The following is a 23991-nucleotide window of genomic DNA, read 5'->3' as shown; positions in this document are numbered from 1 at the left end:
AAAGCATGAAAAGTGAGTTGTCAAAGCTAACAAATATAAAGAGACACATTTTATCATCCCTTAATTAAATGTACAGTAAACTTGACACTTGCTCTACTTTCTCTATAGTCCCACTGCTCTCGTATCCCAAGCTGACCGTGCTTTCAAGTAAGAATGAGGCTGTGTGTCTCACAACCCACTGGGCTCCAAGAACAAATGAACCCGTCTTTCAGCCAAGGGCTAGGACTGCCTTAGTAAGGGTTTCCTGCTGTTTGCTGCACAGCAAGGATGCCTTTCACTCCCTTCACATTGTCTGTTTCATGCAAGCAACTGGGTGGTAAGAGGAGTTCTCACTGCTTGAAGTCAGAGATTTCATTAAATTCTGGAGCCGAAAGGGACCTTATAGAGCATTTTGTCCATCTTCTTAAGACGTTTCTTGAGCCCAGGTCCTCTAAATCTCTCACATGGTACTTCTGGTTTGTACTCCTTTGAAAGCACCTCGTCTCAGCAGCAGATAACTACAGCTAAACACGTGCTGCAATAAAGTTAACCTATACGTTACAGACTCTTTTCACAGGAGTACATATGAATACGGGTAGACTGCAACACTCCGGAACTTCTCATACAAAGGAAGTAAGGAAGTCATGATGTAAAGGCCCAAAATAAATTTAAGAGATACTGGACTTCTTTGTCAAAAATCCTGTTCAACTCCATTGTTTTAATAACTTGATGAATGACTCAGCTATAAGCAGTAACTCAAGATGTTCTACAAAGCACAGAACACAGATGTTACCATCATCATAAATTTTTCATTAACTCGGATAGAATGCAGAATTGAGAGGAGGATCAGAAAACAAACCTCATGAGGACATTCCTGCTGCATTTAAGAAAAAGAACAATCCATAAACCACATTTCTTTTAACTGATGAGTTAAAAGTCTATAAAAAAACAACAGAAATAGCTACCAAGCTTGGGATGTGAGTGAGAAAGGTTGAAAGGGTGACATTATTCTTACTTCGAAAATGATCAAATTAAAATACCAAAAATTGGTCTACAAACCACAGAAAAATACTTAAATAAATTTTCTTATAAGAATCGTACTGGGGCCGGCCCCGTGGCATAGCAGTTAAGTGCACACGCTCCACTGCTGGTGGCCTGGGTTCGGATCCTGGGTGCACGCTGACGCACCGCTTGTCAGGCCATGCTCTGGTGGCGTCCCACATAAAGTGGAGGAAGATGGGCACGGATGTTAGCTTAGGGCCAGTCTTCCTCAGCAAAAAGAGGTGGATTGGCATGGATGTTAGCTCAGGGCTGATCTTCCTCACAAAAAAAAAAAAAAAAAAGAATCGTACTAACTTATCTTAACTGGGTGTTTTATTTCCAAAATAATTTATAAGAAATAAAGCAATTTACAAGCAATCTGTAAGAGAATTTACCAATTTACAACGTAATGTTTTCAGGTCCTTATAGTGCCTGTACACAGTAGAAATTCAGTAAATGTTAAATTATCAAACAAATTAACAACGTAAAGTCTAGAAAGTTCACATGTAGAGCAACAACTTGATTAGGAGGCTAGAGAAGAATGTTATAATTTTACCATCAGGTAGATACTTGTTTAAAGGCCACATCGCCTAATCACAGTGATTGATTCATGGTTGGGCACATCCTCTAAGTTGAATCCCAGGACTTCTACGGGAACCACGAGAAAAGAAACCTCTTTCCCCACTGCGCCTGAACGAGAGAGGATGCGAGCTGGGGCTGCGGATGCCGTCACGCCACCACAAGGGAGAGCCTGCAGCTAGCACCAGGAGGCACGGCACTGAGTCTGCGGAAGAACCTAAATCTACCTCTGCCTCTGGGCTTTTCAAATTGTAAATTCCCTTTTTTGGCTTAAGCCAGTTGGAGTTGGGTTTCTGCACTTTCAAATGGAAAAAGCATAACACATCCTGAATATTCAGTTTAAATAAAATGGGCAAAACCCACAAAAGGTACCTGCCATGGCCAACATCATCAAGATACAATACTCTGCGATGAAATACTCTTAGATTTATATTTACTTTTCTACGAAGTCATTTTATTCACTGATAAACAAACGTATTCAAAGCTAAAAGTTCCAAGAATATCTCATTCATGCTATACCACAGATACTAAAGAAAGAAGCAGTATATAAAACAGGATAAACCAATCAAAACTCCAAAAAGACTGCAGAAAGAAAGCCCCACAGAAAAAATGAGAGTCCTGATTTTCCAAAGAGCTCTGAAACCCAATACTGAGAAACCTGACCCACATCTCTACAGGCACTTCACTCCAAATAAGCAACAACATTGGTATTACCAAGTACAAACACCAAATAAATAAATAAATGATCTTAGAGAAAGGAATATATTTATCATCTAAGATTCAAAAGTTTGGCAAACTGCCGCAGGCACAGAACATTACTACAAACAGAGCCTAACCTGTGCCCCTCCTATGAGCACTACCCTTGTTCTATGCATTTGTATAACTTCATCCCTACCTTCATCATGTTTTCTCACATTTATTTTTCTTTCATCTTCATTTGCCTGCTTATTTTGTTTTTATCTTCCTACATTGCATGCGTCACTGTAATCACTCAATCCTTTTTTTGGAATAAAGTAAGGTTTATAAAGTATATACTAACAGTAGCAAAAGTCATTACATTTCTGAACTGAGAAAAAGGAAAAAGTTGAAAATAAAATAACTATAGGAATAATATTCTAATACTGATTGTCAATGCCATAAAATGTGTTATCATTGTCCTTGGCAAAATGGACAACCACATGTGGGCATTCCTGCAGCCAGGTTATTACTTCACCATTCGCCAACAATCAATTGTGCAGTTTTTAACTCAGAAAAATGCACATGCATAGAAGTCCTATGTTTCTTCAAGAATCACTTACTTGGAGAGGATAGAGAATATCACAAAAATAAGAAAGCACCATGACACAGTGGGAAGAGCACGGGTTGTGTTTTTTGTTTTATTTTGTTTTTTAATTGAGACAGAAACACACTGAACCTGAACCCAACAAACCTCTGGATTTAACTACCAATTTATGAGAAATACAAAGGAGAACAGAATACGTAGACCTAATGAGAATACAATCAGCAAAATGCAGAATTTGGGAAGTTATACAGAACAAATGACCAATCCAGTTTCTTCAATACATGGCAAGAAAAAAAGATGGGAAAGTCAATTTTTATAGATAAAAAAGATTTAAGAAACTATTAACTATATGCAATGTGTGAACCAAGTTTGGTTCCTGAATTGAAAAAAACCAACTATAAAATGAATTTTTTGAGAACAACAAGACAAATTCCGACAGAGAACAATACAATACACCTGACCAGTACTCCTCAAAACTGGCAAGGTCTTCAAAAATCAAGTCTGAGAAGCTAACACAGCCAAGGGGAGCCTAAGGACACAAGACAACTGAATGTAAGGGGGTCTCCTGGGTGGGATCCTGGAGCAAAAAAAGGACATGAGGTAAAAACTAAGGATATCTGAATAAACTATGGATTGTAATTAATAATAACGGATCAATAGGTTCATTAACCTTGACAAATGTACCACACTAACCTAAAATGTTAATAATGGAAACTGTGCAGGGAGAAGGATAATATATGAGAATTCTGGACTATCTGCTCAATTTTTCTGTAAATCTAAAACTGTTCTTTAAAAAAAAGTTCATTAATTTAAAAGTTATTTATGAGACAATTAGGCAAATATAAACCCTGAGTATTTGATATTAAGGAAATTACTGTTAATTTTTTAAGTGCAATAATGGAATTGTGTGCTGTGCATTTTACAGTCTTTTGCTTTGTTTTTAAGTCCTCATCTTTTACAGATACACACTGAACTACACATGAATGGATGGATGAACAGATAAAGTCAAGAAGGTAGATTAGAGGAATGTTTCCCAAGGTTTGGTATTCAAGGTGATTTTTGGTGGTAAATAAAGGTGTTTCAATGTTTCATAGCTATATGTTTAATTTAAATATATATGATAAAAAATATATAACTAGCACATTAAACCCATGATTTCATAGATTTTAATTGCTTAGGGTAGAAAACCCAGGCAGGGCCGGCCCCGTGGCTTGGTGGTTGGGTGAGCGCGCTCCACTGCTGGCGACCCGGGTTCGGATCCCGGGCTCGCACCGACGCGCTGCTTCTCCGGCCATGCTGAGGCCGCGTCCCACATACAGCAACTAGAAGGATGTGCAGCTGTGACACACAACTATCTACTGGGGCTTTGGGGGGAAAAAATAAATAAATAAAATCTTTAAAAAAAAAAAAAAAAGAAAGAAAACCCAGGCAGAGGTGGGTTAAGATCCCAGATCCAACACTATGTGACCTGAAGCAAGTCAGCTGTGTTAGAGGGCTGGTACAGCACCTGCTACGTCCAAAGCAGGCACCCAGTAAGTATTAGCTACATTATTGATAAAAGCCAACCTAGACTGCCAACAGAGAAGTCACATACCAATAGAAAGACTGGAACTGGGGAGAAGGAGTTAGCCTGGAATGAGGGAAGGAAGAAAGCATAAGGGCTTACCCAGGCAGTTTGGGCAGGGGCAGTCAAGGAACGCTTCCACCTTTCTACTCAATCTCCCCAAATACTGAGAATCTGCTGCTGCCCACCTAGAGCCTGGGGACCCTGCTGCTCCTGAGCCTTTGGCTCTCTTGAGAGTCCCCAAGCTGCCACTTAACACTCCTCAAACTAAACTGATGGCTAGAGATGCAGCCCCTAAAATAAGCAAAGTTTTTCTTTTCTTACCCCAGGGCGGGATGAGAAAGAGCACAAGGCTTTGTAGAGGAAGAGAGAGAGATAAAATCACCATGTGACCTTGAGCAGAAAAACAATTCCCTTCTCCAGGCTCCACTTCCTCACATGCTAAAATGTGGAAAATAAGCCTACCTTTCGGGGTTATAGTGAAGGTTAAAAGGAATAATAGATGTAAATCAGGCATTTAACAAGTGCTAGTGCCCTCCCTCCCTCCTTACTTTGGCAGAGTGATAGAGAACTCTTGGTAAAGAAAAGCAGTTGGGATGAAATGCACAAAAATAGTAAAGAACAGCCCTTGGATTGCATCGGTTTTGAGCCAAAATAGAGGAAAGGAATGCTGGGGTCAGAAAGTTTGGGAAATGCTGGGAAGCACATTATTAAAATGACAATTATCAAGAGAATTTCCAAGAGGAGAGGCTTATACGCAGCATTTATTAAACTTACTTGACCTAAGAAAGCAACTCCCAGGAACAGAGATTCTATTAATCACTAATATACACACACACACACACAGACAAGAAAGAAAGAAGGGGCCGGCCCGGTTGAGTTTGAGCATTCTGCTTTGGGGGCCCAGGGTTAGCCAGTTTGGATCCTGGGCGCGGACCTATGCACCACTCATCAAGCCATGCTAGGGCAGCCTCCCACATACAGCAACTAGAAGGATGTGCAACTATGACATACAACCATCTACTGGGGGATCTGAGGAGAAAAAAGGAAAAAAGAAAAGGAGGAAGATTGGCAACAGATGTTAGGTCAGGGCCAACCTTCCTGAAAAAAATATATATTTTTTTTTTTTTAAAAGAAAGAAAGAAAAAGAGAGAGAGGCAGAAGGAAAGAAAAGATAAGATTAGCACTTTACAGCAGTTGACAACTCCTTCCAAATGACAGCAGAAGCATCAGTGAGATAAGACTATCCAGACAGATTAGAAGTCAATGACAGGTTTAAAAACCTAGTTTAGAGGCAGAGAGGGACAAAAGGCATGTTTTTTGATCTGAAAGGAGTTTCTAATGCCAACGGCTTAATTTTCAGGATCAAGTCATTTAAAATTAAGAGATGAGGGGCCAGCCCCGTGGCTTAGCGGTTAAGTGGGCGCGCTCCACTAGTGGTGGCCCAGGTTCAGATCCCGGGCGCGCACTGACGCACCGCTTCTCCGGCCATGCTGAGGCGGCGTCCCACATACAGCAACTAGAAGGATGTGCAACTATGACATACAACTATCTACTGGGGCTTTGGGGAGAAAAAGGGAAAAAAAAAATTAAGAGATGATATTGAAACAGATGTTGAAGGAGAGAATGTATTCATTTTAAAAGTACATATAAACTTCTGATACAAGATGGTATTTCTCATTTGCCCTCGCACATTTATTCCCTCACTCAACTGTGCAATCGTATGGCATGCACTGTGCTAAATGCTGGGAATATGTTACAAACTGAATACAACATGACATGTATGATTCTTGTCCCCATGAAGATTACCTTCTAATAAAGGAGCTGTCTAGTGGGGGATTATGCAATACATTTATCAAGTACAATTATGTTAACAGCTGTGAAGAAAAGCAACTGAGTGCTGTCAGAATATGACAAGTGTACCTCGGGGACCCAGACACAATCCTTGAGGAATTGATGCTTGAACTCAGCTCTAAAAGACAAGCAGAGGTTAACTAGGCAAGAAAGAAGGAAAGAGCAAAGCCTCCCTGATAAGAAATAACAAAGGATAATGCTTGTTAGGTCAAGACAGAATCTGGTGCACTGGAGGAAGGGGTGGGAGTAGGGGGAATCACTGTGACTGAAGTGCAGAAAGCTAGGGTGAAAAAGAGCAAAAATAGACAAGACTCAGGAGGAAAAGAAAGGTGGCAAGGTTGGAATTTCTGACTGGAGCAACTGAAATCATCAAAGGAATATCTAAATAAAAGACAGTCTATGGGGCCGGCCCAGTGGCACAAGCGGTTGGGTGCGTGCGATTGGCTGCGGCGGCCCAGGGTTCACCGGTTTGGATCCCAGGTGCGCACCGACGCACTGCTTGGCAAGCCATGCTGTGGCGGCGTCCCATATAAAGTGGAGGAAGATAGGCACGGATGTTAGCCCAGGGCCACTCTTCCTCAGCAAAGAAAAAAAAAAAAGGAGGAAAATTGGCAGATGTTAGCACAGGGCTGATCTTCCTCACAATAAATAAATAAAGACAGTCTACATTGGCACTGGAAACCTGGCTAGGGTGACCTCACATATATAAGACATTTCAATGAATTTCTATAAAATAGAGAAAAAACTGGAGTGGAAATAGGGTTCACTGCATGTAAACAAAGAAAAGCCACCCTGAGAAGTGGAAGGAATTCCCAGGAAGACCTCACCTCCCCTCTCAAAGCAGTGAAGGCTAGTAGGAGTGAGGGTCCTTGAAGCAGTCAGTGAGGCCAAACAGGACTGATCCTCAAGTGCTCCATAAAGAGCAGCTGGAGCCAGGGCCAGGCCAGAGCAGGACCTGCCTTAAGCCTGCCACAGACAGCATGCTGAGTAAACCAGATACTTCTGCAGCTGGCTTCTAACAAAAAGGCCATTTCGATCACAAAAGGGCAGCACTGCACCAGCCACAACAAACTCAGAAGTTCCTCACCCTGGTGACTTCCTTCCGCAACACTCCCCAACGCACCTGGACCTAGAATCAGCAAAGCAGAACTGCAGCTAATCTAAACATTTCCCTTTCTTCGCGAAAGAAACATAAAATAGCCACAAACATAAGAAAAATATATCCAATGTTACTAGTAATTAAAGAAATAATTTTTTAAATTCTTTAACCAAATTGGGATTTTTTTAAATTATTAATACTCTAAAATGGCATAAACATGGAGAAAACAGCACTTTCACAGAGAGAAAATGGTTTGTTGTGTCACATCATATAGGTAATAGAAAGTGAGTAAACCGTTTGTCATATAAAATACACATGGCTCTTAAAAATGTTAGATCCTTTGACCCAACAATTCCACCTCTTAGAACTTATCCCAGGGTAATACTCATTGATGTGTTCAAAGATTAAACTACAAGAAAGAGCCCCAGCTTTAAGCTGCTATAAATTAGAAATAATTTAAATGTCTAATAATGGAGTAGTTTAGCCATTTGCACATTCATATATGTATTAGGCACCCCTTCAAAATATTTTAAAGATGGGGCCGGCCCAGTGGCACAAGCGGTTAAGTGCACACACTCCACTGCAGCAGCCCAGGGTTCGCCAGTTCTGATCACAGGCACACACCAACGTACCACTTGTCAGGCCATGCTGTGGCGGCATCCCGTATAAAGTGGAGGACGATGGGCACACATGTTAGCCCAGGGCCAGTCTTCCTCAGCAAAAAGAGGAGGATTGGCAGATGTTAGCACAGAGCTGATTTGCCTCACACACACACACAAAACAAAAAATATATATATGTATAATAAAGAAATATATAATAGTTCAGAAAGATGCCACAAATGTTGAGGTTTTTTTGCTTTTTTTTTTTTTTGTGAGGAAGATCAGCCCTGAGCTAACATCCATGCTAATCCTCCTCTTTTTGCTGAGGAAGACCGGCTCTGAGCTAACATCTATTGCCAATCCTCCTCCTTTTTTTTCCCCCAAAGCCCCAGTAGATAGTTGTATGTCCTAGCTGCACATCCTTCTAGTTGCTGTATGTGGGACTCAGCCTCAGCATGGCCGGAGAAGCGGTGCGCCAGTGCGCGCCTGGGATCTGAACCCGGGCCGCCAGTAGCGGAGCGTGAGTACTTAACCGCTAAGCCACAGCGCCGGCCCAAATGCTGAGTTTTAAAAGCAGTTTGCAAAACAATTTTATGAGTGAAAAACAAACATACACAAAACACACATGAAAGAAAAAAATATGGATATGAAGGAAGGAAAGTATACCAATGATTAATAGTAGTTATCAGGGGAACTTTTTATTCTTTTTGTTTCTTATTTTACATTATTTTTACTTTCAATTTTTCTATAACAAACATGGATTCTTTCTACAAAAAGAAAACATAAGTTTCTTATTCAGCAATTTTTCAATAGTTTATGAATGTATGTGTCAATAACAGTACTGAGCTAACTGGATAACCATATGGGGAAAAAAATGAATCTTGATCCCTATCTCAAACATAAAAAAACAATTATTTTGAGATGGCAAAATCCTAAAGCTTCTAGAAGAAAACAGAGTATCTTTAAGACCCTAGAACAGGCAAAATTTTCTTCAATAGGGTACAAAAAACTATGAAAGAAAAAGTTGATTAATTCGACTTCATCAGTATTAAGACCTTCTGTCCATCAAAAAACAATATTAAAACATTGAAAAAACAAACCACAGAACAGCAGAAGATATCTGCAATATGTGTATCTAACAAAGAACTCATTTCTAGACTATTATAAAGAACTCCCACAAATCAATAAGAAAAAGACAACTCAATTTTTTTAAAGGGTCAAAAAATTTGAACATGCACTTGTCTAAAGAGGATATCTAAATGGCCAACATGCACAAGAAAAAAATGCTCAACATCATTAGTCATTAGGGAAATGCAAACTAAAACCACAATGAGATACTACTTCACACCTATCAGAATGGCTGAAATTGACTGACAATGCCAAGTGCTGACAAGGATGCGGAGCGACTGGAACTCAAATAATGTCGGAGGAACCGTAAAAACATACAACCACTTTGGGAAAAGATCTGGCAGTTTCTTGAAAAACTAAACATACATCTACACTCTATCCCAGCAATTCCACTTCTAGGCATACCCAAGAGAAAAGAAATGTCCAAACAAAAATTTGAACACACGCCGGCCCCGGGGCTTATCAGTTAAGTGCGTGCGCTCTGCTACTGGCGGCCCGGGTTCGGATCCTGGGCGCGCACTGACGCACCGCTTCTCCGGCCATGCTGAGGCTGAGTCCCACATACAGCAACTAGAAGGATGTGCAGCTAGGACATACAACTATCTACTGGGGCTTTGGGGGAGAAAAAAAAGGAGGAGGATTGGCAATAGAAAGAAGACTGGCTCAGAGCCGGTCTTCCTCAGCAAAAAAGAGGAGGATTAGCATGGATGTTAGCTCAGGGCTGATCTTCCTCACAAAAAATAAATAAATAAATAAAAATTTGAGCATAAATGTTCACTCAAGTTTTATTCATAACAAACACTGGAAACAACCCAAATATTCATCAGCAGGAGAATGGATACACAAAACTGTTGTATACTCATGTAATGTAACACTACTAAGCAATGAAAAGGAACAAACAACTGATACAACAATGAATCTCAAAAGCATTATGCTGGGCAAAATAAGCCAAACATAATAAGAATACATGCAATATATGCATGCTGTACAATTCCATCTATATGAAACACTAGAACACACACGACTAACCTACAGTTATAGAAAGCAGGTTACCTGAGGGCAAGGATGGGGGTGGGAGGACTGCAAAGAGGAAGGAAGGAATTTTTGGGGGGATAGAAATATTCTACATCTTGATTGTAGTAGTGGTTATACGAGTGTATACAGTTCTCAAAACTCAAGCAGTACACTTAAAATGAGTACATTTTATTGCATGTAAACTATACCTCAATAAAGCTGATTAAATAAAAAACAAACAAAAACCACAACATGGATTACACACCCATCAGCACGGCTCAAATTAAACAGACTGGCAAAACCAAGCGATGACTGAACTCCTCACAGTAGAGGTGGGACGGCTATCGGCACGCGCACTGGGAAAACAGTGTAGTAGCATCTACTCGAGCTAAACACACGCAGACCCTACAGGCCAGTAACTCCATTCTGGAGCTTTTAGAACCGACAGAACCAAGTGCTTATGTCCACCGTAGAAGTGTTATTCATAATAGCACCCCAAAATTGGAAACAGCCCAAAGAATTCATCAACAGTAAAATAAACAAACCATGGACTATATACACAATGGAATAATGCACAGGGAAAAAAACTGTTACACACAACAAAATGGACAAATCTCACAGATATAATGGGGGGGAGAATATGCCATATGATTCCATTTACATAAAATCCAAAAACAGCCATAACTAACCTATAGTGAAAGAGGCCAGAATAGACCTTGGGAGGGTTTATTGACTGGGTGAGGCAAAGACATGAAGAAGCCCTCAAGGGGCGCTGGAAATGTTCTAATCTTGATTGGGTAGTGGTTACACAGCACATGTACATATACGTAAAAATTCATTGAGCTGTACACTTAAGATTTGTGTTCTATCTATATGTAAATTATACTCAACCAAAAAAATATATGTACAAATGCCCTTCAACCAATCTTTGTTCATCCTTTGAAGCTGGAAGCTTATTACACAGTACCCAGGTGTGGCTTCTGTCAGTGTGAGTCATTCTCATTTCCAGTCTAGTCATTTACATGTTCTTCACGTCTATTTACCTCAGACAGTCTGAGCTGGTGGTGCTAAGTATCTGAGTAATGGCATTGGCAACAGGACTGGATCAAGTCATGCCCCAACCAGACAGGGAAGATTTCCAAAATATTTCTTAACAGTATAGACAGTCTTAACAGAAGTGTGATTTTAAGAGTAGCAGACAAGCCCTTGTCAATTCACTATCCTTTTGATTAACTTCTTGCAGGGATTGTGGGAAAATTAAATATAAGCAGCCAGCTCTTTGAAAATACGTATATAGTGTTGCTACTATTTTTGCTTGGAAACTGAAAATTTAGCTCCATAATTATAAGGAAAGTGATTTAAAAAATCATAATCTATTCACTTTATACACAACTTTCAGAAATAAAGCCAGGTGAGAGTTACATTTTTTGTCTAAGTATATTATTTGCATATTGCAAAACTAAACTTTACACAGTGACAACAATGCATGAAACTATTACTACCGTCTCCCAAAATTAGCCAATAGATTATAAACATATGTACCTTCCAGAAGCCGATTTACGAACACAAAGCTTTTTAAAACGGGACTGCATGTTGTAATAGAGTTTGATTTACATTCTTGTCAATACATACACACACATAATCATATCTATCAATACAATCTATCCATTCTACATTTAAAATGTCTCATTGTCACCTCTCCGCACCATCTGTTACTATCTTGTCATTTCTTCCCTGGAATATTCCAAGTCTGCTAATTGGTCTCCCCACTCCACTTTTTCCTGCTCCAATGCATCCTCCAAATTGACTGCCAGAGTGCTCTTTCTAAAGCACAGATCTTGCACAAACTTTCACAGTCACCTCTCTTCTCAAACCTCATCCACCACTTTCTTCTCTCCTCCAATCCCTGTAGGGATCACAAGCTCAAAAGCTTACAGCGCCAAGCAGAAGGCCAAGTGAAGATGGCCTTATAGGGGCTGTGGTGACCAGGAGAGGCTAAGCCCTGACTCAAAAGGGCAGCCATTACTCAGCTCCAATTTTCAGGAAAACCAGAAATTAGCGTTTTGATATGAAATGTCTCAATTTTTTAAATCTACGTAGACCATATGAGATATATCTGTGGCGCTCTATCTATCCACAGGGTACTTACGACCTAAAGGATAAAGTCTAAGATTTGGTTATAATCTGTCTTCGAAAATTTATCTATCTCAACCCTTCACACAAGCTATACGCCAACAATCCACAGAACTACTTACCTGTCCCTCCCAACAGACAGTACACACCACTGCCTGCCAGTCATTGTTCCAGGTTACCTTTGCTATGAAAGCCCTCCTCTGCCCCAACACATCCACCGCCATGTCTAATTTCTGCTCAGGCCTCAAAGGGTAACTTTTAAAAAATGTCCCTTGTGAAATTTCCCCCTTTTTCTAACTCCCACAGACTGTATATCCACCTCTTAAGACCCTTAACCAGTTTTCACATTATACTATACTTTTTTATGTAAATACTTTTTTATGTAAAAAACTGCCAGCTTCTGGAAGTAAGTACACATCTGATCCTGTTCTGTATTCCCCACATTACCAAACAGCAACACTTCGAGTACATGCTCAATAATGAATGAATAAAGCTATTTATCTGCCTATTTACATAACAATTTATACCTCAATTTGATAATCATTACACCAATATGGTACCTTAGATTTTGAAAATCAAAAAGCTACCAAAAATATCCCTGTAATGCAGTCATGCACCGAATAATAACATTTCAGTCAACCACGGACCACATATATGACAGTCCCATAAAATCAGTACCATATAGCCTAACTGTATATATAGGCTATACCATCTAGGCTTGTGTAAGTACATTTCTATGAGTTTTGCACGACCATATCACCTAATGACGCATTTCTAGAACATATCCTCGTCATTAAGCAAGGCATAACTACAGTAAATTTGAATCAGAAATAACATGAACTCGTGGTTCTTTTTAAATATACTTCTTAGCTCTGTCCACTGAAAGGGTCTAGGAGCAATGACAACCCAACAGCAAAGATTTTGGTTTCTAAATACCGCTCCCCACTAAAAGGAAACAAAGCTTCCTGGAGAAATGATTGATTCCCGAATATGCAGGGAAAGTAAAAAGTCAAGAAGCACAGAAAGACTGATGGGCTCATGTCAAAAGGAAGCAGGAGCTACCTTGAAGGGGCTCTCATTAGCCAAATGTGGGACAATCTGAGCATCAATAAAGACTGTAATTAATTGTTAACACACTGAATAAATATAAGTCCATTAGAGTATGGTGATACACAAAAGGAGGCAGGGGAAACAGGCATGGCCTCTGTGACTGCTGGCTAATGAATGTACATGAACAACAGAATTAGACAACCACAATTTTGTAACTCTTATTGTAATAACTGATTTCAGGATCAGGATGCTGAAACCACTGGGTGAAAGGTTGTAAAGGAACAGGATATTTACAAGGTGCCAAAATATTGTCTCACAGATTCCTTTCTAATAGCAGAGGATAAAATTATCCCTTTATAATGGCAAGATCTGGCTGTTGCCACCTTAGCCAAGGAATCAAATTTAGGAGAGCTCATAATGGGATAACCTGTCATTAAGTGCCTCTCCACATGACTCAACGGGAAGCACACTTCACCCATGATGAAGCACTCTTGTCAAAACGTTTACCTGGCTGCAATCGAGCCTCTCACCTAACCCCCAGTCTACAGGAAGTATAGGAGTTAGCGAAACTAGTTAAATGACACCATGAGGAAATAAACAAGTAAAGAATGTTGCACATCCTACAAGACAAATAAGCTAGACTCTTAAGAAAAAATCAATGCCAGGAGAGGAGGGAAAAGGGCAGAGCGACTGTTCTGAATTAAAATAAGTTAAAGAGACATAACAACCAAATAAAAGGGTGTATTTTGTTTGGATCCTGCTTTGCTTTTTTTTCCCTAAAGGGGAGGGGGGGTGTTATAAAAGACATTCTTGGGACAATTTGGAAATTTTTTCTGTGTGCGTCAGGAAGACCGGCCCTGAGCTGACATCTGCCAATCTTCCTCCCTTTTGCTGAGGAAGACTGGCCCTGGGCTAAATCCATGCCCATCTTCGTCCACTTTATATGGGACACTGCCACAGCACGGCTTGACAAGCGGTGCATTGGTGTGCGCCTGGGATCCGAACCAGCGAACCCTAGGCCGCCGCAGCAGAGTGCGCACACTTAACCACTTGCACCACTAGGCCAGCCCCAGGAAAATTTTAATTTAACTGAATATCTGATGTTATATTATGGAATTACTTTAATTTTCTTAGATGTAAAAACAGTATTGTGCTTTTATGTATATGTGATTTTATATATTATGTGGTTTATATATGAAGATATATATATGGGTGGGTGTGGGTGTGGTTTTATAGAGAGAGACTGTCCTTATTCTTAGGAGATACATGCTGAAATGTTTAGAAGGTGAAGTATGTTTGCAACTTACTTGCAAATTTTTTAACAACAAAAAAGGGTATGTATTTGGGGAGAGTACGAGAGGAAGGGGAAGAAGAAAGAGAAGACTGAAGGGAGGGAGAATAGGAAGGAGGGACGGAGGATGAAGGGAGGGAGGGTCGAAGGGGGGGAGCAGAGAAATGATTCAAATATGGCAAAGTGTTAAGTTTTGAGTCTAGGTGGAGAGAGTATATAGGTGTTTGTTGGACTTTTTTTCCCCATCTCTTCTGTATATATGAAATTTCTCATGACAAAAAGTTATGGGGGGGCTGGCCCCGTGGCTTAGCGGTTAAGTGCGCACACTCTGCTGCTGGCGGCCCGGGGTTCAGATCCCAGCGGCGCACTGGCGCACTGCTTCTCCGGCCATGCTGAGGCGGCGTCCCACATACAGCAACTAGAAGGATGTGCAGCTAGGACATACAACTATCTACTGGGGCTTTGGGGAGAAAAAGGGAAAAAAAGGAGGATTGGCAATAGATGTTAGCTCAGGGCCGGTCTTCCACAGCAAAAAGAGGAGGATTAGCATGGATGTTAGCTCAGGGCTGATCTTCCTCAAAAAAAAAAGAAAGAAAGAAATTTAAAAAATAAAATAAAATAAAAAGTTATGGAGGAAAAAGGGGGAAGAACAATTAAAAAAGCAATCAGCTTAAACAACAAATGTTGGAGAGGCTGTGGAGAAACAGGAACCCTCATACACAGCTGGTGGGAATGCAAACTGGTGCAGCCTCTATGGAAAACGGTATGGAGATTCCTCAAAGAATTAAAAATAGAAATACCCTATGATCCAACTATCCCATTACTGGGAATCTATCCAATGAACCTGAAATCAACAATCCAAAGAGGCTTATGCACCCCTATGTTCATTGCAGCATTATTCACTATAGCCAAGAAGTGGAAGCAACCTAAGTGTCCCTCGACTGATGACTGGATCAAGAAGATGTGGTATATATATACAATGGAATACTACTCAGCCATAAAAAAAGACAAAATCGTCCCATTTGCAACAACATGGATGGGCTTGGAGGGCATTATGTTAAGTGAAATAAGCCAGAAAGAGAAAGACAAACACTGTATGATCTCATTCATATGTGGAATATAAACCAACACATGGACAGAGAAAACTGTATTGTGGTTACCAGGGGCAATGGGGGTAGGCGGTGGGCACAAAGGCTGAAGGGAGACACATATATGGTGATGGGCAAACAAAAATGTACAACCCAAAAGTTCACAATGTTAAAACTATTAAAACATCAATAAAAAAAAAAAAGCAATCAGCTTACAATCCATATACCACCACAAGAATGTCAGGAAATAAAAGTACTCCCAAGCAAAGCCTGTGAGAATACAAACTGTTGCAATGTGCCTGGAGGGCAATGTGGCAACCTCTATCAGATTTTTTTTTTTTTTGAGGAAGATTGGCCTTGAGCTAACATCTGTTGCCAATCTTCCTCTTTTTCTTTTTTTTCTCCCCAAAGCCCCAGTACATAGTTGTATATGTATATCCTAGTCGCAGGTCCTTCTAGTTCTTCTACGTGGGACGCCACCTCAGCATGGCTTGACTAGTGGTTAGTAGGTCCATGCCCAGGATCCGAACCAGCAGGCCGCTGAAGCGGAATGCGAGAACTTAACCGCTACACCACTGGGCCGGCACCATCTATCAGATTTTTAAAAGCACCTATCCAGTCATGCTTACCCTTAGGAACCTGTCCTAAAGATACACTCCTCCATATGTGAAATGACATATACACTAAGTTATTCTTTACAGCATCATGTGTAATAGCAAGACTGGAAATAACCTGTATGTGCATCAGTCCAGACCAGTTTCAAATTTTAGTACATATAATAAGTCAGCAGGCATCTTTTAATTATCTCTTCAAAAAATAGGAGAGCTCTTTGGGAACTGATATGAAAGATGAGCATGTCATATTTTACATTAAAAAAATCAAGGTACAGAATATTGTGTGCAGCACACACACATATACGAAGGCTACACAAGAATGTAGTTGAGTAGCTGCAGCTAGAGGGAATGGAAGGCTTTTCATTTTCTTACTGTATACTTCTTTTTGTACCTTATGAATTTTGTACCATGGACATATATAATACATTCAAAAAAATTACTTTTTTTTTTTTGTGAGGAAGATCAGCCCTAAGCTAACATCCACGCCAATCCTCCTCTTTTTGCTGAGGAAGACTGGCCCTGGGCTAACATCCGTGCCCATCTTCCTCCACTTTATATGGGACGCTGCCACAGCATGGCTTGACAAGCAGTGTGTTCGTGTGCGCCCAGGATCCGAACCCGGGCCGCCAGCAGCAGAGCACACGCATTTAACTGCTACGTCACGGGGCCGGCCCCTACTTTTTTTTAAAATAGTTTTTGTTGGGCCGGCCCCGTGGCTTAGCAGTTAAGTGCACACACTCTGCTGCTGGCGGCCCGGGTTCGGATCCTGGGCGCGCACGGATGCACCGCTTCTCCGGCCATGCTGAGGCCGCGTCCCACATACAGCAACTAGAAGGATGTGCAACTATGACACACAACTATCTACTGGGGCTTTGGGGGAAAAATAAATAAATAAAATTAAATAAATAAAATAGTTTTTGTTTTTGTTTTTTTGTGAGGAAGATTAGCCCTGAGCTAACATTCATTGCCAATCCTCCTCTTTTTGCTGAGGAAGGTTGGCCCTGGGCTTAAATCCGTGCCCATCTTCCTCTACTTTATATGGGATGCCACCACAGCATGGCTTGACAAGTGGTGTGTCAGTCCGTGCCCAGGATCCGAACCTGCAAACCCCTGGCCACCAAAGTGGAGCACACAAACTTAGCTGCTATGCCACCGGGCCAGCCCCCCAAAGACTTTTTTAAGTATTGACTGACTGTAGCTGTAATGAACTCTTCATATCTCCATGCCTTCATTACCAAAACCTAATTACAGTGGAATTACAGCTCACCTGGGAATTAGGGTCTGAAGTCAGTACATAAGGTGAAAATAGCATACAGTAAAAATTTGCCTTAAAAACGCCTTGAAGATATGCCACACTGGACCGACACACTATCTCAGTAATTCCAACACAGCTAATTTTTACTCCAGCACTGGAACAGTTCACTGTTTCTTCGACTGACTAGTAGATAAAATAGCTGGCTTGTACTTAGGCCTCATGTTGTGATGTTAAAAATGTATGTCTTGAAAATACCATAATCACACTCATCACAGCTAGATGAGAAACATTCAGGAATTGAGACAGGCTGAGAGGAGAGCAGATTTCCATTTCCCATTTCACGCTTGATCCAGAACCTTCACTGTTTAGGTTATTTTTCCCTTGTTTTTGTCACCAGATACATAGAATTGAATTTGCATAAATGTACATAAGATGTGTAGTGACAACACGGAGTTTTTAAAAACACATTTTAAAACCTGTACCTCTGTTAATTAAACAGAGCATTACAGTGGAAAAGAAAACCACAACCCAAACATAATGAACTAATTTGCTGACTGGGAGAGGTTGTAACAGAATTCCCAGATCAAGATGAAAAGGAGAGAGTGGTAACACCTCTTGATCAACATCACATATGATATCAGGATCTGAACTTAGTCGCAGCCCATTCCCTTCTGCTGGCATTCCCACACACCAATACACAGATTCCTCAACCGATACTCGGAGTAATCTTATAACTCTACTAAGTCAAGTCAGCTACCACTGAGGCTAAAAACTCCCAAATCCTTCTCTCTATCCCTGCTTTCTCTGGTGAGCTCCAGATCAACATTCCTACTAGATACTTCTCTTAGAGGATTCACCCATAGACAACTCAAATACATTATAACCCAAACTGAATTCATACTTTCTCTGCCCCCACCTCCCCAATCTGCTCTTCTAGTATTCCTTATCTTGGAAAAGAGAACAAACATCCACCCAGGTGCCCAAGGCAAAAATTTAAAATTCATACTATATTCCTTCCATCTCCTACTCCTAGAACCAATCCCCAAGTTCTGTAGCTCCTAGCACCTACATCTATTTTAAGTCCACCCCACCCCCATCATGCCCACTGTCCACGCTTTGGGTCACCTTCATTATTGCTCACTTGAACCGGTCTCCTTGCCTTCAGTCTCTTCAATCAATCTTGCACACACATCTGAAAAGTTAACCTCCTAAAATACAAATCTGGTTATGTTACTCTTTCTACTTTAAGAACAGAAGGAGCAAGAACAAGTCCCAAAGTAACGATAAAGCAAGCTAAAAACAAGCTCACTTAATAACATGATGTAATGCAAAAACAATGTACCACCAGGTACAGTTTTTATGAGTACGTTCCTCTTCTACCCTGCACTATATGACCAAATTAAATAAGCTAATACGTGTGTTTCAGTAGAAAGAGGCCACAGGGAAGCAAGGAAAATTCAACTGCCTTCTTAGAGTCAAAGATGAACACAAAATGGATCACAATAGTCATAAAAGCACCTTAAGGAAAACAAAGGGCTTCCCAGACCTTAAGTCAAGAGTGCATTCAAGCTAAATGTACAAACATGCCTAAAAACGAATGCCTTAATCAGAAAAGCACGGAGAAGCTGAAGGAGAGGTTCTGCCATAGGGAAAAACCATCCATCCCTAAAGTAAGCTGACTGAGGTTGTCTCAGTCCCAGTCCAGCAAATATCTCACATCCCTGGTGCAGTCCACACCAACTAAGCCACCTGACTATGATCAGACCTGGTAGGCAAAGTCTACCTACATGAAGAGAATATTCTAGTCATTTGGCTTGAGTCTTCAGGTCCCTCTAACTCTTGCTTCTTATTTGAAAAATTTACACTGGCATATTAATTAGGACTCAGTACGCAAATCTACCTATCAGAAAAGTTTATACTAATACATGCCAACATGTATATATAATTATAAATTAGTAAACTGTAATTCTGGCTTTACACACCAATCTTGTACAGCTGATTAATATAAGTCCAATGCTGGGACAAGGAGCTGCTTTGAGCACGGTGACCAGATCAAATTTCTATCGGTGTTAGGGCCGGCTCCACGGCTTAGCGGTTAAGTGCGCGCGCTCCGCTGCTGGCGGCCCCGGGTTCAGATCCCGGGCGTGCACCAACGCACCGCTTCTCTGGCCATGCTAAGGCCACGTCCCACATACAGCAACTAGAAGGATGTGCAGCTATGACAGACGACTATCTACTGGGGCTTTGGGGGAAAATAAATAAATAAATAAAATTAAAAAAAAAAAAAATTTTCTATTGGTGTTAAACCAAGGACCAAACCTAGGATGAAGGTAAATTCTAAAACTGCACATGTGGCTATTTAAATGTTAATTTAAATTAATTAAAATTAAAAATTCAGTGCCTCAGTTACAGAGCCATATTTCAAAATAGCTACATGTGACAAGTGGCTACTATATTGGACAGCACAGATACTGAACATTTCCATTATCACAGAAAGTTCTACTGCACAGCACTGTTTTGGAAGATAATCTCATACTAACCCTACTATGAGTCCTCTTGGGAAACAGCCTAATAGACAGTCTTAGCTGGCTAATACAGAATCTGAAAGCTAGACTGTATTCTACAGAAGATAAGAAACAGATGTTCAATAACAATTGTTTCCTTTCTCTTTGCAATGATTTCTTCCAATCAGAATATAGAGTTGTGGGGCCGGCCCCGTGGCTTAGCGGTTAAGTGCGCGCGCTCCGCTGCTGGCGGCCCGGGTTCGGATCCCGGGCGCGCACCGACGCACCACTTCTCCGGCCACGCTGAGGCTGTGTCCCACATACAGCAACTAGAAGGATGTGCAGCTGAGACATACAACTACCTACTGGGGCTTTGGGGGGAAAATAAATAAATAAATAAAATCTTTAAAAAAAAAAAAAAAAAGAATATAGAGTTGTAGTCTTTAGGATTTCGGCCCCTCTTTTTATCACTGGATGATACTTTGAACTAGAGTATAAACTAGAGGCAATATAGCACAGACGTTAGAAGCACATTCTCTGAAGCCAGACTGCCTGGATTCATATCTCATCTTTGTCTCTTACTAGATGTGTGACCTTGAACATGTTATTTAACCACTCCATCCTTCAGTTTCCTCATCAGTAAAGTGGAAATAATGGTACCTACCTCACTGGGTTACTATGAAAATAAAATGAGGGCCTGCCCCGTGGCTTAGTGGTTAAGTGCTCGCGCTCCGCTACTGGCGGCCCGGGTTCGGATCCCAGGCGTGCACCGACGCACTGCTTGTAGGCCATGCTGAGGCCACATCCCACATATAGCAACTAGAAGGATGTGCAACTATGACATACAACTATCTACTGGGGCTTTGGTGGCAGGGAGGAAGGACGAGGATTGGCAATAGATGTTAGCTCAGAGCCGGTCTTCCTCAGCAAAAAAAAAAAAAAAAAAAGAGGAGGATTAGCATGGATGTTAGCTCAGCGCTGATCTGCCTCACAAAAAAAAAAAAGAAAAGAAAATGAGTTTACACATATAAAGTGTCTAGTAAAGAGTAAGTGCCCAGTAAGTGTTAACTATCATTTCAACTACTACTGCCACCACCACCACCATCCCCTCCTGACAGCTCAGCAGATGACAAGTGTGAAAAATGCTCACCTAGGAGAAATATTAGCAAATACAAAGAAATTAAACTAAAACAAGGATTACAAATGTCAGAGTGTCAGCCTAAGATAAAAAGAAATTTTTCAATATTAAAGGGAATAGGTAATCTGGAGAGAATATTAAATACCGAAAAAAGTCATTTTCAAGAGAGTTGCTTGACAATGTCTTACTTGTAAGGCTGACAAACCACAGGTCAAAAGATGTGTACATAATAAGCTACTGAGCTATTTAAATAACCAATAAAAACTAAGGAGGAACTGAGAAGATGCAGGTTTGAGTTCACTAGACCAGATGATACTTCCCTATATAAAATATGTTTTGACATGTAAATGCATTGCCTCTCTTATACTCCCTAAGTTACCTTTATGTTTGTTTGATGAACTGATTGAGGATCTTTTATTTTTTTCATTAAGCAGGGAGAGCACCAGATATCATTAAAATACCACGCCAAACAACGATCCAACATGTGTTCTCCAAGTGGAAATCTGTTATAAAAAACCGCCCTTGCTCTTGCAGATAGGCAATTTGAGTTGAAGTACAAACTTCAGCTCATCATGGAGTCAGATGGAAAGAGGCAGAGCTTTGGAGACACAAAGACCTAAAGCTTAAAGCGTGGCTCTGCCATTTACCAGCTGTATGACCACGGGCAACTTGCACTTAATGCTTATGAGCTTCATTTCACTATCTGTAAAATACAGGTGAAGCATGTGCCAGGTGAATAAGAAATATATGTAAAGTGGGGCCGGCCCCGTGGCTTAGCAGTTAAGTGCATGCGCTCCACTACTGGCGGCCCGGGTTCGGATCCTGGGCGTGCACCGCTTGTCCGGCCATGCTGAGGCCGCATCCCACATACAGCAACTAGAAGGATATGCAACTATGACATACAACTATCTACTGGGGCTTTGGGGAGAAAAAGGGGGGAAAAAAGGAGGAGGATTGGCAATAGATGTTAGCTCAGGGCCGGTCTTCCTCAGCAAAAAGAGGAGGATTGGCACGGATGTTAGCTCAGGGCTGATCTTCCTCACCAAAAAAAAAAAAAGATATATGTAAAGAGCCTACAATAGTGCCTGGCACTTAGCAGATGCTCAATAAACAGTTGCTACAGTTAGTAAATCTTCCTGAGAAGATCCTCCAAGAGTCTTAAGAACAGAAGACCACTACTTTACATGGTAACTACAAAAACTATTTTGACCAGGTATGAACTATAAATCATGAGATAATGCCTCAAAATTGTCATTGGTTTTCCATATTTTCCAAGCTATTCCCCAAACAAAATTTCTTTCTTTACTGTATTTCCTGTTGAACTATTACTATAACCCATTTGAGCCTATAATGAAAATAACTGCACTTCTTATACTGAAACAAAGTTCGTACTTGCAATTCTGCCACTCACACCTTCACTAATCCACACTCAAAACTGAACACTAAGCACAAACATCTAACATTTCTTCCTTCCCCTAGTTGGAAAAAAGTAAAGAAATTTTGTTTTCAAGTTCTTTCAGTGAGTTGAGTTCCACATTACAAAACAATACAGCGTAATTGCTTACCTGGAAAATATTTTGTACTTCAGATCCACCAATCCAGAATGAATGGGGGTATTCCCTTTCAGACTAGTCTGAGAAAAGACAGCAGTCAAGCAGCTTCCAAGATTCTTTCCGTTTATTGTATCCAGCTTTCTTCAACAAAATCCCAAACATGCACTTCGGTAACTGTTGAAAGACAGAAAGCAATCCATACACCCACCATGGCACCAACAGCAAAGGACAGCCACCAAGAAACGGAAGGAAGGGTCAATGGAGTGGTGGATCTGAGGCACCGAAAAGAAGTGACAACCCCTGCGTCAGCTACTTGGTATAAACGGTCTGCAGCAGCACTCCTCACCTCTGTGCTGAGAAAGCTAGGAAATTCCACATGGCAAAGATGGAAACATCCCTAACAGTAATATTTATTCAGGATAAATAGCACGCAATTTCCAAATGAGAGCAGCTAAAAACTTACTCTATTATCCACATAAATTGTCTCAGGCCATTCAGCTACAATGAACTCCCTTATCCACTTTCTAAGACAGCTCCTCCACTATTACAAAATGTTTGTCAGCCAAAATTAATGATATGGGAGAGCTCAACTATCTCCCAAGAAAGATATTTATTTAAGCACTTAACAAGAAATCTTTTGGTTTGCTACATATAAGACATCAAATCTACACATCACCCAAATCTTCAACCCTCAGCTGAAACACAGGACATTTAAAAACACATGACATAATTTTAAGAGTGAACTTCTGGTTCAATAAAGGCCAATCGCCCACAATGGCCAGGCAGTGGGCAACCCAGGGTAAATCATAAAGAACACTAATAAACTTACTAGATCACACCTTTAAATGTATATGCCTAGTCCACATCATATCAACATTCTTTTACTACCAGGCCAACTTTTCCATTAGACTGCAAATTCTAAACAAACTACAAGGGAGAGACAAAAAGGCACTCAACAGGATGACATAGATAAAAAACTTAAAAAATCAAAAGACTATGAACTTGCACATAAATTTGCTACTTCCTCAATTGCCACACTACTGCCAAAATGTTCCCGCAGGAATTACAATACCTAACCTTACTGAAAATGGGCCAGGCCCTTTACATTCATTACTCATATTTAATTCTCAAAAAGGATGAAAAGAAATAACTTGCCCAAAGTCCCACACCTACTAGGTGGCAGAGCCCATGCCCTTTCACAGCACACTGCGGCCTCCCAAGTCCA

The 23991-nt window shown here is 40.7% G+C and overlaps 1 protein-coding gene across 11 annotated transcripts in view; it reads right to left on the bottom strand.

Moving 5' to 3' along the window:
• Positions 1–23991, bottom strand: part of FBXW11 (F-box and WD repeat domain containing 11) — a 125250-nt gene that overhangs the window by 92411 nt on the left and 8848 nt on the right. For 4 of the 11 annotated variants that reach the window (XM_087429418.1, XM_087429424.1, XM_087429429.1 and 1 more), the window contains exon 2: positions 22779–22940. The exons of the other annotated variants lie outside the window; for them this stretch is intronic. The gene's annotated coding sequence lies outside the window, so the exon portion shown is untranslated. The remainder of the gene's footprint in view (positions 1–22778; positions 22941–23991) is intronic. 11 annotated transcript variants of the gene reach the window in all.

Source organism: Ceratotherium simum, chromosome 4 (assembly GCF_057802395.1).
Source record: "Ceratotherium simum simum isolate JZ-2026a chromosome 4, ASM5780239v1, whole genome shotgun sequence".
Classification (NCBI taxonomy): Eukaryota; Metazoa; Chordata; class Mammalia; order Perissodactyla; family Rhinocerotidae; genus Ceratotherium; species Ceratotherium simum.
This window is presented reverse-complemented; position numbering and strand designations above follow the sequence as displayed.